The sequence below is a fragment of the Panthera leo genome, chromosome B2, assembly GCF_018350215.1.
Source record: "Panthera leo isolate Ple1 chromosome B2, P.leo_Ple1_pat1.1, whole genome shotgun sequence".
In the NCBI taxonomy this organism is placed as follows: domain Eukaryota; kingdom Metazoa; phylum Chordata; class Mammalia; order Carnivora; family Felidae; genus Panthera; species Panthera leo.
In genome coordinates this window covers 302,906-315,425 of record NC_056683.1, presented here as the reverse complement: position 1 = coordinate 315,425, position 12,520 = coordinate 302,906, and the positions used below count along the sequence as shown (strand labels likewise).

General features: G+C 48.4%; 1 protein-coding gene across 1 annotated transcript in view; it reads right to left on the bottom strand.

Annotated features, from left to right (window-relative positions):
* The window catches only part of LOC122219326 (olfactory receptor 2H2-like), a 254,348-nt gene that overhangs the window by 241,063 nt on the left and 765 nt on the right, over window positions 1-12,520 (bottom strand). Inside the window, exon 2 of the mRNA XM_042937498.1 lies at window positions 3,339-3,514. The gene's annotated coding sequence lies outside the window, so the exon portion shown is untranslated. The remainder of the gene's footprint in view (window positions 1-3,338; window positions 3,515-12,520) is intronic.

Here is a 12,520-nt window from a genome sequence, read left to right as displayed (position 1 = left end):
ACCCAATTGTGCTGGTCTATTGTTGCCACTGGCTTGGGAGAACAGCGAGGCAGTGACGGAATGAAGGATCACAAGGGAGAGGGCCCACCTTGCCTGAATTTCGGCAGTCTCCTTCTCGGTTGCCTCGGGCCGGCCCCTGCTCTGCCACTCCCACCGGACTCAAGGAGACTTGGCAGGTGAGGACCTGGACCCGACATCAGAAATGGTAAGGCTGGAGCCCAATCTAGTCAGGCCCACTCGCAAGAGTGGAAGGGGGACCTGATCACTCCCCGAGACTTCAGAAGTCTCACAGGTAGGAATTCTGTGGAAGGAAATATAATAACCTCTGGTGTGTGTGTGTTGAATGTGCGGCTCGGCCAGGCTTGCCAGTCGAATTCGAGTCTGTAGCTCCACGGACGGGCACCCTTAAAGTCCCCCAAAATTTACAGAGTCTAAATGGGCTCTCCTGTGTCATGGTAAGAGTGTAAGGTCTAAGGTGGTATCGGGTCAGATTCCGACCACAAGTCACAAAGCTGAGTCCGCTAAGGCCAAACCTCACCTAAAGTTTCCCTCAGGAACGCGACCAGAGGAGTATCTGATTGGTCCTCTCATCTGAGGGGATACCCTCCCTTTGTCTGTCTTTGCGACACCAAACACAAGAGAGGAATTAATAATGGGATCAAAACAGAGTAAGCCTACGATTTTAGAGGTCATACTCAAAAATTTTAAAAAGGGATTTTCAGACGATTACAGGGTGAAAATGATACCCAGGAAGTTAAGGATCTTTTGTGAACTAGAATGGCCCCTATTCAATGTAGGATGGCTCCTAGAAGGGACATTAGATACTCAAATAGTGCTGTGGGTTTGGCTAATAGTCACTGGGAACCCAGGCCACACTGATCAATTTCCATACATTGACTCCTGGCTTGAAATTGCCCAAAATCCCCCGCCTTGGGTGTGATTCATCATTAGCAAACAGAGCCAGGCAAAGGTTTTAGCCCCTTTATGTGGAGGCTCACCCAAGAAGCCAAAAAAGCAACCCACCGCTCCCCTAGTGTTTGCAAGAAACCCAGAGGAAGATCCCCTCTTTCTGCCACCTTATGACTCACCGGGCTCCCTCCCCACTGCCCCTGAGCTTGAAACTCCTCCCCCGTCTGTCTCTCCTCCCCTCCTGGACCCAGAGAACCCTCCCTGACAAGGACCAGCAGCCAGATTGCAACCTTGGCCACGCACAGGCACTCTCCACATGTCAGTCCAGATCCGCCGGTACCAAGAGGCTCTCCTCCGGGGCATCAGAGCAGGGGCTGAGAAGCCCAGAGTTAAGAAGGCCAACTCAGAGGAACCCTCAACCTGGCAGTGATCAAGATCCAGTCAACCGCTTAAACTGACCCTCAAAAAGACACTGGCCCCTGAGACCTCCACCCCTGCTCCAGCCACACCCTGGAAGCTGGCTGGCCTGCACATGGCAGAAGCTTGAGGAATCAATGTGTGGACTGAGCCCAGGGGTTCAGACGCAACTCTGCCAGCCCTTGCCCCTTACTGGTGTCATCGCCCTGATCTTGCTTCTTGCTGTTGGGCCAAAAGAGACGGCACCAACAAGCTGGACGTGGAACGGATGGCAGACTCCCTGGGAACCCGACAAAGCCAAATGAACTCCCTGGCAGCAGTGTCCCTCCAAAATAGGCGAGCCCTCGACCTCCTCACTTCAGAAAAAGGAGGGACTTGCATCTTTCTGGGGGAGGAATGCTGCTATTTTGTAAACCAATCAGGAAGAGTCAGGACTAAGGTTAAGGAACTCAAGGAAAGAATTCAACGTAGACAACAGGAAAACATCAGTCAATGGAGAGGACGGGATCTCACAGACTGGGCATCCTGGCTCCCTTCCCTGGCAGGGCCCCTCCTTTCCGTAATTTTCCTTGTGACCATCGGCCCCTGTATACTAAATACCCTGGTACATTTTATTGAAAACACTGTTGCTCGCCAAACTACAGCCCATATCTTAACTTTCCAAGAGTACCAACCTGTAAAACTGAAAGGTGATGCCTAGTGAAAGTTTTTTTTAAGGCATCAAAGTGGGTAATGTTGGAGAAATGAATAAAGTCTTGCACCATAAGATGGCCGATGAGACTAAAACAAGCTCTGGTCTCTGACTTAGAGACCCCTCTTCCAGGTTCTTCTTGTCCTGTTTGTCGCACACACGAAAACCCCCACAGATATGGAAGCTGACGACTATAAATTACCCTTCTCCCCTTCATTCGTAGCTCAGATCTTTGGAGAAACGGTCTCCTCTGAGCCCGCCGATGTTAAATAAATCTCCAATCCACCAAGATCTCTGAGTGCTGCTTGGTTTTTCCACCTGAGTCACAGCCTGGTTCCGTAACAGTATTTTCTATTCCACCATTTTCTTTGTTCGGTCTACCTCAGCCTTATTTTGTGCAGTTCACGGAAGGCATATTAAAGCCTTTCAGGAACAAGGCCTGCATGCAAATCACAGCACAGAGCCTGCTGAGTGGGGAAAACCCTGGGTTAAGATGGAAGACCTGGCTGCCACCCACACCGTGCCACAGATGACGCTCAGGACCTGCCACGTTCTGCTGCCGTCATGTCTCTGGTTTTCAACTTCCTCAATGAACCACATGGGCCTCGTGCCAGGTTCAGCCCCACTCTTCTACACCCCAGGAGTTTCTCTTTCTTGTGGCTGATTTTCTTACAAAGAACCAAAAAGATTATGTTCAATGCTCCTTGTCCACCATCCCTACAAAGTGATCTTGAACTACGGTAATCCCAGCCAAATATAAGCATGGTCACTTGGTTGCCATGGAGACCAGTCAAAATAGGTAGCAAGTTTCTAAATTCAAAACTATGACGCTGGATCTAAAACAAGTCAAGTGGAAAAGTTTCTGTTTATTTACAAAGATATTTCCAGCAAGAGGGCAGACAAGCCTGGTTCACCAGAAGAAAGGGAACAGAGAGGATGAAGGGACCTTTAGTGGCCCACATCTACCTTCCTCCAATGCCGCGGCGCTAAGAGAGCAAATGATCGCGGCTCCCAGGATACAGTGTGCTCTCCGCCTGGCCTGTCTGGTCCACACTCATCATGTGCTCCAGCTGTGTGGAGGCAGCCAGCATGGGACCCAGAAAGCCTCGGCCAAGGCATCTTGTCTCACCCAGGACCATCAGCTCCTTGTCTGTTAGAAGCCAGCCCCAGCCACACACAGCTTTGCAAACTAGTGCACCAAAAACAGTAACACAACTGCCTGACCGGATGCCTTAAATGCACCCAAAAAGACTCATAAAAGCTCTTCCCTTCAGATCACAGACGATTTCTTGCTTTAGGAGTTTCAGAGAAAGTACATTACCTGAGTCCTTTACCATTTACACCTTGAGGGAGCGTTCTAACAGCAAGGCGTCACAGGACTTGGAATCCACACAGGGCCAGGGAATGATGGCAGACAGGCCAAATGCAAAACAGAAGGGTCTCACAGGTGGAAAGGTGTGTAAGTCCGACCTTGTGCCCCAGTCAACAACAGGATACCTACAAAAACAGACACTCAGATCAATGGAACAGAATAGAGAGCCCAGAAATGGACCCACAAACGTATGACCAACTAATCTTTGACAAAGCAGGAAAGAATACCCAATGGAATAAAGACACTCTCTTCAGCAAATAGTACTGGGGAAACTGGACAGCGACATATAGAAGAATAAACCTGGACCACTTTCTTACACCAGACACAAAAATAAACTCAAAGTGGATGAAGCGCCTCAGTGTAAGACAGGAAGCCATCAAAATCCTTGAGGAGAAAGCAGGCAAAAACCTCTTTGACCTCAGCCTCAGCAACTTCTTACTCAACACGTCTCCGGAGGCAAGGGAAACAAAAGTAAAAATGAACTATTGGGACCTCATCAAAATAAAAAGCTTCTGCACAGCGAAGGAAACAATCAGCAAAACTAAAAGGCAACTGACAGAATGAGAGAAGATATTTGCAAATGATGCAGTGTGGGGGTAATGGTGGGGTTCAGGGTTTTGGAGCTGATGGCCAAGAAAGAATTTTTAAGATGTCTTTGGTGCAAAAAGGTGGTTTTATTAAAGCATGGGGATGGGACCCATAGGCAGTAAAGTCTAGTGGAAGTTTCCAGTGAGACTTTCATAAGCCGAAGAAGACTCACAGGACACTGGAGGCCTAGCTATTGTCAAGGTAGGGTGGTTTTTCTCTCTAGCAAAGTATTAGCATTAAGACAGTACGGGGTTCCTGGAGGGATGGTTTACTCTGCCAGCCTCAAGTATCTGTCAATGGGCTGCAGGTTATAAGGAAACAGTTCTACCTGCCATTTCCTTCTGCCTTTGTTCCCACATCACTGTGGAGGAGAGGGTGATGTTGGGGCTCCAGGAAACGGAGTCTATAGGTTTCTGGAGATTAGACAATGGATAAGATTGCCTTTTCTTGTAATTTGCTAAGACATTTGTAAACTGATGTAGACTCACGTCCTGCAGGACTGCAATCTCTAGTTACCATTTGTTTTCCCCTTTGTTCCTGGGCAGCCAGGAGAGCCTGAGGAATGCCACACATCCCACTTGGGGGGGGGGGGGGGGGAGGGTCGGGGGAGGGGTGTCCAGGATGTCAGCTTGCCTTAGCTCCCTCATCACAAATGACATATCTGATAGAGCGATTCCAAAATACATAAAAAAAACTTATAAAACTGAACACCCAAAAAACAATCCAATTTAAAAATGGGCAGAACAAATGATATGAAAATACTAATTTGAGGGGACACATGCACCATAATGTTTATAGCAGGCTATCAACAGTAGCCAAACACTGGAAACAGCCCAGTGTCCAACAACGGACGAACAGGTAAATACATGGTATATATATACAATGGAGTATTACTCAGCAATCAAGAAGAATGAAATTGTGTCATTTGCAGCGACACGGGTGGAAATGGAGGGTTTTATGCTACGTGAAATAAGTCAGGCAGAGAAAGAGAGATACCATATCATTTCACTCGTATGTGGAATTTGAGATACAAATCACACACGGGGAGTGGGGAAAGAGGAAAACCAAGAAACAAATCTAAACTCTAGACAGAACAGACTGAGGCCTGCTGGAGGGGTGGTGGGAGGGGGGTGGGGTGATTGATGGGCATTAAGGAGGGCATCTGTTGTGATGAGCACTGGTTGTTGTGTGTATGTGATGGATCAGTATATTTACACCTGACGCTAACATTACACTGTATGGTAACTACACTGGAAACCAAAATTTAAAAATTAAAAATAAATGTAAAAAGAATAGGATGCCTCCTGGGGACAGGCCTGCCTCCCCTCATTTGCTAGCCCCTCCCTGAGCCCCCCCCCTCAGGGAGCAGGTGACAGACCCCACTGTTCTGCAGCCTGAGCACAGTTTATCTTAATGGGGTGGGAATCTGCAGTCCGGGGGCTATAGCGCAACCCTGCTGGCCTTTCATGGTACCTGACAGTGGTTCTCAAAATGCAGTGTGCACCAGCAGCAACAGCATCACCCAGGAACATAGAATTTTAACCCCTCGGGTGCTGCCGCAGACCCACTAAACCAGGAATTCTGTGGGTAAAACCCAGCTCACTTTCTGAAACCCCTTCGCTAGACCTTAGCTCAAGGGACAGTTGCTACAGGATTTCAGACCCCAGATCCGCCCTCCAACACTGGAGAAGACGCTGTTGTGTCTGGGCCACACGCTGGCACAGGGTCCCCAAATCCCGACACTTGGGCAGGAATTGGCGGGCTCCTGAGGGGTCAGGAGTCAGAACGCTGAAGTACAAGTATCTGTAAACAGTAGCTTTAACCCAAGTCCCACAGACAGCCTGTGGGGTCATTCGCCCCGAGGGAGAAATGCTGGCTTCCGGTAGCCACAAGTTTAAAACGAACTTTCTTCTTCCCCTGAAGCAGTTTACTGAACGTTGTAGCTGGTGCACAAGGAGGCAAGGGCACCAGGTCCGGGCCAGGGACCAGGCGGTGGCCTCCGAACCTCTGACTTTGCAGGAGGCCACCAAACCCATAGCTCAGCACTTCCTGCCTCTCTTGAGCTGAGCTGTCAGGTGCCCACAGGTGGGTGGGCCACCACCACCCGCCTTTCCTCTGCGTGTGACCAAACTGCCCCTTCTTGGCTAAATTTCTTTTTTTTTTTTTTTTTTTTTTTAATTTTTTTTTTTCAACGTTTTTTATTTATTTTTGGGACAGAGAGAGACAGAGCATGAACGGGGGAGGGGTAGAGAGAGAGGCAGACACAGAATCGGAAACAGGCTCCAGGCTCCGAGCCATCAGCCCAGAGCCTGACGCGGGGCTCGAACTCACCGACCGCGAGATCATGACCTGAGCCGAAGTCGGACGCTCAACCGACTGCGCCACCCAGGCACCCCTCTTGGCTAAATTTCTAATCGGCACTCCCACCACTTCTGGCCCTAAGGACACACCCTGAAGAAAGTCAGAGAAAGTTCCATCCCCAATGCCTGGACCCCTCCTTAACCTCACCCATGAGGCAGAGCAGGGGATCCGTGAGCCACTAGGGAGGGGGCACGAAACCCTAGGAAACAGCGCAAGTTGGAGGAGGAAACTGTAAAAGGGTCCCCACCCCACCCACCCCCTGCCCCGCCGGCGCCCCAGCTGCATATCTGCTCCCACGTAATGCTGGGGACCCAGCGCCAGGGATCAGGTCCCTGCTCTGGGGTCACCCGCGCTCCTGCGGAGGCTGCAACACATCTGAAAGGACAGGGGGGCACAGGCCCAATTCCCAGACACCCTACCTGCGCCCCCCGGTGTGTGCTTGACAGCAAGCTGGTCCTCACAAACGGTGACCCTGATGGCCAGCAGGTCCCCGGACACGGTGACCCCCGACTGCCAGCAGGTCCCTGGACACGGTGACCCCCCCGACGGGAAGCAGATCCCAGAAACGGTGACTCTGACAGCCAGCAAGCCCCCGGAAACGGTGACCCCTGACGGTGAGCAGGTACCCGGAAACGGAAACGGAGACCACGGAAAATCCGCAGGAGCGGATCCTGCTCAACCCTATGCACCTCCAGATCCTCCCTCGGCGAACCCCACTGAGAAAGGAGGGGGCGCCTCTGCCAGCTCCCACCAGGAGCCTAGGGCTTGGGTCCCGGGCCTGGCTACGGCCCTGAGTATCACCCCGGGCCACCGCCGCCCGTGCAATTTCTCATGCGTGACACCGGGTGGGCTGCGAGCAGGCGGGGCGCAGCGACCTGACAGAAGCTCAGGACACCAGCTCGAGGGGGCGGGGCGCGGGGAGGGAGAGGAGCGCAGGAGGGGGGCACAGAGAGCAGCGGGGCGCGGGAGCTGGTCACACAGCAAACCGGCCACTCTGTCCTGCTGCCTGTCACCCAGAACTGCAAATAACTCCCTTCTTCCGTGACTCGTGTCTACAAGGACGGCCAATTGTTAAACATCAATAGTGCTTTTTGAGAAAGGCAATCCAAATATCTAATTTATCCTCAGCCACTCCTTCAGATGGGCAAGGGAGGGAAATTCTGTTCCCTTAACAGATGAGGTCACCAACGGACCAAGTTAAGACAAGCTGAGACTGGAGTCTCATTACCCTGATTCTGCAGGTGTCCCATTAATACCAGATTCTATTTTGGATTCCTCTCCCTCAGCACTGCCCCCATCACTCTGATGACCCCATGACTGCATGCAATTTGACTGCAAATTAACATTTGGTTTCCTCTTGGAGGAACATCAATCTTGATGTCAACCGTAGCCAAAATTAGTCTCTGGCTCTGTACTCCATCCTACATTTGCAGAGAGATCACACAATCATTAAAGCGGTCACCAATTAAATTCATAAGAGAGTTAAACCAGAATAATGGCAGAAAAGTAAAAGCACAGTAATTTACATGTAATTTACATAATAAAAGACTCACACGGGAATTTTAAGGTTGGTTGAGGCAAGAGACAAGATAACCAGAAGGACCTAGTTGTGTGTGTGTGTGTGGGGGGGGGGGGGGGGGGGGGCGGGGAGGGTGCCTCCAGAGGCTCAATCAACTTTCATCAAATGTTAGAAAAGAAGAAAGGGTTGCTTTGTCTCTGGAGGGGTCCTGGAAGACCACAGGGGTTTAGCAGGGCATACTTACCACCTCATTATGAGGTATAACTCTTTTTGTAAAAAAGAGAAAGAAAAAGATCAGTGGTGGCAGGGACTGTTGGAGGGAGGGATGAAGAGGCAGACACAGAGGATGTGTAGGGCAGTGAAACTCATCTGTATGATGCTATAGTGGTAGCTACAAGTCATTACACATTTGTCAAAACCCACGGAATGGACACAAAGTGAGCCCCGCTGTGCACCGTGGACTTGGGAGATTATGACAAACGCACGGAATGGACACAAAGTGAGCCCCGCTGTGCACCGTGGACTTGGGAGATTATGACAAACGCACGGAATGGACACAAAGTGAGCCCCGCTGTGCACCGTGGACTTTGAAGATTATGACAAACGCACGGAATGGACACAAAGTGAGCCCCGCTGTGCACCGTGGACTTGGGAGATTATGACAAACGCACGGAATGGACACAAAGTGAGCCCCGCTGTGCACCGTGGACTTGGGAGATTATGACAAACGCACGGAATGGACACAAAGTGAGCCCCGCTGTGCACCGTGGACTTTGAAGATTATGATGTGCAGGTCCATCAGTGGTAACAAACATACGGTCTGGTGTAGTATTGATCATGTGTGAAGGCAATGCGTGTGGGGGCAGGAGGTATATGCGAAGTCTTTGTACTTTCTGCTCAATTTTGGTGTGAACTTAGCCCTGCTTTTAAAAAAAAAAAAAAAAAGCCCATTTAAAGGGGAAGAGAAAAAAAGTCACAAATTTTGCCCTAAATCCATTTATTCTAAATGACAGTCTTCCAATCTTCCCTTTTCTTATTGCCAAAACTCTCTAATCTTTATATATGTAAATGCTCAAAGAAGTATTTCAAAATACCAATTACTTAATATTTTCTCCTAATTTTCTCACAACTGAGTGTTCCTTTCCAACACACACACACACATGCACACACACACAAATGACCCTCTTTCTTACCGCTTATCCCGCATACACCCCACCACACACATTTCCCTGTAATGATGATTCCCTCCTGTCAAGTAATCCTCCTATTGGAGTCCATGATTGGTAATTCTCCCGATAATTAACATCAAGCGGTACAGCATGGGAGTGTCCCTTGCCAGCCTCAGCCTCACTCCACCTTAGTGAGGTTTTCCCTTATTAAATTTCACAAAGGGAAGGGGGAATCCATGCAAATTGCGTGGATCAGGAATGTGGTTCTAGTAGGTGTGACAGGGGGGACAGGGATGAGGGCAGTTTTCCTTCTTTGGATGCTCCATGCTCCAATAAATATAGTAACAGTAATAGCAAAAGTAAATGCTTCTCTGCACATCACTGTCTGCCTGCTGATTTCTCCATGATGATCCAGAAAAGCAGACATATATCCATATTCTTCTTCACCCCACAACTGCACACAACCCTTCACCACCTTCCTACGGTTGAGAGCTTCATTGAGCAGGACAAGCCCTCACCACCTTCTCATCCGTCAGCTAATCCTTACTTCCTAAGTCAATCAAAATATAGCAGCAACTATTCTAATGGCCAAGAACTGGAAACTCTCCCAAAGTCCTCCAATAGGAAAGCAGATTTTATAAAAGCAGGATTTCCATACAGTGGAATAACCAGCAGTAAGAGGAATGACTTACACAGTGTGGACGACTCCCATAAGCATGATACTAAGTAAGGTGGCTGCAAGAGAGCACAATAAACATTAAAAATTTTTTTTAAAAAAACTGGAATATTAGGGGTGCCTGGGTGGCTCAGTCAGTTGACCGTCCGACTTTGGTTCAGGTCATGATCTTGTGGTTTGTGAGTTCGACCCCACGTCAGGTTCTGAGCCGTCAGCACAGAGCCTGGAGCCTGCTTCAGATTCTGTGTCTCCCTCTCTCTTTGCCCCTCCCCCACTAAATTCCCCCTCCCTGGTCTCTCTCTCAAAAGTAAACATTTAAAAGATGTTTAAGAAAAATTTGACTTTTTAGAACAACACCTCTAGCACCATTGGGCCATAAGCCTGAATGTGATCTCCCACCTGAACACATCTCCAATATGACCCCAGCACTACAAAATTATCTTGAGATCAGGATCAGGATTCGTGTGTACTTTTATCTGCCACAGCCTCTAGTAAATGAGAGCCTGGCTTGTTTAAATAAATTAAAAAAAAAAAACAAAAAAACACCAAGGTTCTCAGAATTGGTGGGATTTGGGTTGAAATCCTGATAAGTATTTACCAACAGTGTGACCTTCGGCCAGTGATTTAACCTCAACCACCCTCCTATCTTAGTCTACAGTTAGGACTATTGCCTAACCGGCAGGAGAATGAAGCCCAGAGACATAAACTCACATAGCAGTTCTCCCCCTACCTGGTGCGGACCTCTCTGAACACCTTCCCGACTTAGGAAATAGGGCCTATAAGAGTGAGCATTTACCAAACACCTATTCTGTGCCACGCACTGTTCCAGGAGTAGAACTGCTTCACCAATTCTACTCTCAAGTGAGGACACTGGGCCACAGACACATTAGATTGCTGGGCTAGGAAATGGCAGAGCCTGGACGGAAGCTCAGGCAGTCTGACACACCAACCCTCGTTCTTAATCACACGAATACCCGTTCTGCCTAATGAGGATAAAAACATGATGTTCTGTTGGGGGGGGGGGGGGGAGGTTTTTTCTTTTCGTGAAAAACTAAAAAATCAGGGGATTATGATTTTTAAATTAGGAACAGTCAATATGAAGTTTGCAGTAAGTTACCTATATAACAATACCTGTCAGGAAACTTGCCAAAGAAAGATTTATGTGCACCTTTTAGCCATCACCTCAACCACTGTGGTTTCTGCACCATTAGGAAATGTGATTCAGCACCACTTTTCAGGATTGAAAGGCTTCTATCTCCCCTTTTCATTTGTTTGAAAAGTACTTCTTGCAGTTAGAGCCAGGGGGATAAGCCAGGAGCCCCAGAGGTCATCTGGCTACATGAAAACCCTGAGGCAGGCAAAGAGAAATGTGTGACTTCTCCACATCAACCAGTCAAATGGGCCAAAGGCTATTATGTCTGGTGGGACCCGGGTCTCCCGACTTCTAGCTTGGTGTTGTTATCCTGACACATGGCTTGTGGTTTAAAGACTGGTAAAGCACGGTAATCACACCAGATAGAAGCAGGAGGGGCATGAACATTGGAGCCCAGAAGAGAGATTCACCACAGATTAGCACTCAGGAGTCAGCAGTTAATGGCTGTATTAACAGAAGCAGAGCCCCTGAAAGAAAGGTGATAAATGGTGATATATAAGTCTAATCTACCAAGTGTTGGTTATACCAAGTCTGGGGTATTGCACTTATTCTTAGGCACTACAGATTTTCCAAGAAGGAGAGGGAGACTGGGGCGGGGCGGGGGGGGGGGGGGGGATTTGTCTTCAAATATCTGGAGAACTATTCTAACCCCTAGTAAGTTTGATCAAAAAGAAAAAGGAAAGGAGCCATACAAATAAAATCAGAAGTGAAACAGGAGAGATCACAACCAACACAGTGGAAATACAAACAATAATAAGAGAATATTATGAGAATTATACACCAATAAACTGGGCAATCTGGAAGAAATGGACAAATTCCTGTAAACATAGAAACTACCCAAACCGAAACAGGAGGAAATAGAAAACTTGAACAGACCCATAACCAGCAAAGGAATCAAATTAGTAATCAAAAATCTTCCAGAAAAACAAGACTCCAGGGCTGGATGGCTTTCCAGGGGAATTCTACCAAACATTTAAAGAAGAATTAACACCTAGTGTCTTGAAACTTTTACAAAATATAGAAATAGAAGGAAAACTTCCAAACTCTTTCTATGAAGCCAGCATTACCTTGGTTACAAAACCAGATAAAGACCCCACTAAAAAGGAGGACTATAGACCAATTTCCCTGATGAACATGGATGCAAAAATCCTCAACAAGATACTAGCCAACCAGATCCACAATACATTAAAATAATTATTCACCACGACCAAGTGGGATTTATTCCTGGAATGCAGGCTAGCACAATATCCACAAATCAATCAATGTGAAAAAGGAGAAGAACCACAGGATCCTAGGAAACTGTCATAAGGGAGGGAGTTCAGAACCACACCCCCTAGAGAACTGTTGTATGAGAGGGAGATCAGACCCACAGGATCCTAGAAAACGGTCGTAAGGGAGGGAGTTCAGACCCACAGGATCCTGAAGAACTGTCATACGGGAGGGAGATCAGATCCACGGGATCCTGGAGAACTGTCGGTCGGGAGGAAGTCGGATTTCCACTCTGGCTCTTAGGAGCCCTTTGAGAAGCGGGGTAACCCAGGGAAGCAGCTGAAAAGCAGCGCCTGGGGAAATGAGACAGGCCACAAGTCCCACACGGTCACTCACTAGCTATGACCCTGGGACAATGTCACCTTTCCGACCCTGAGTCTGTGTCCAGTGAGTGAG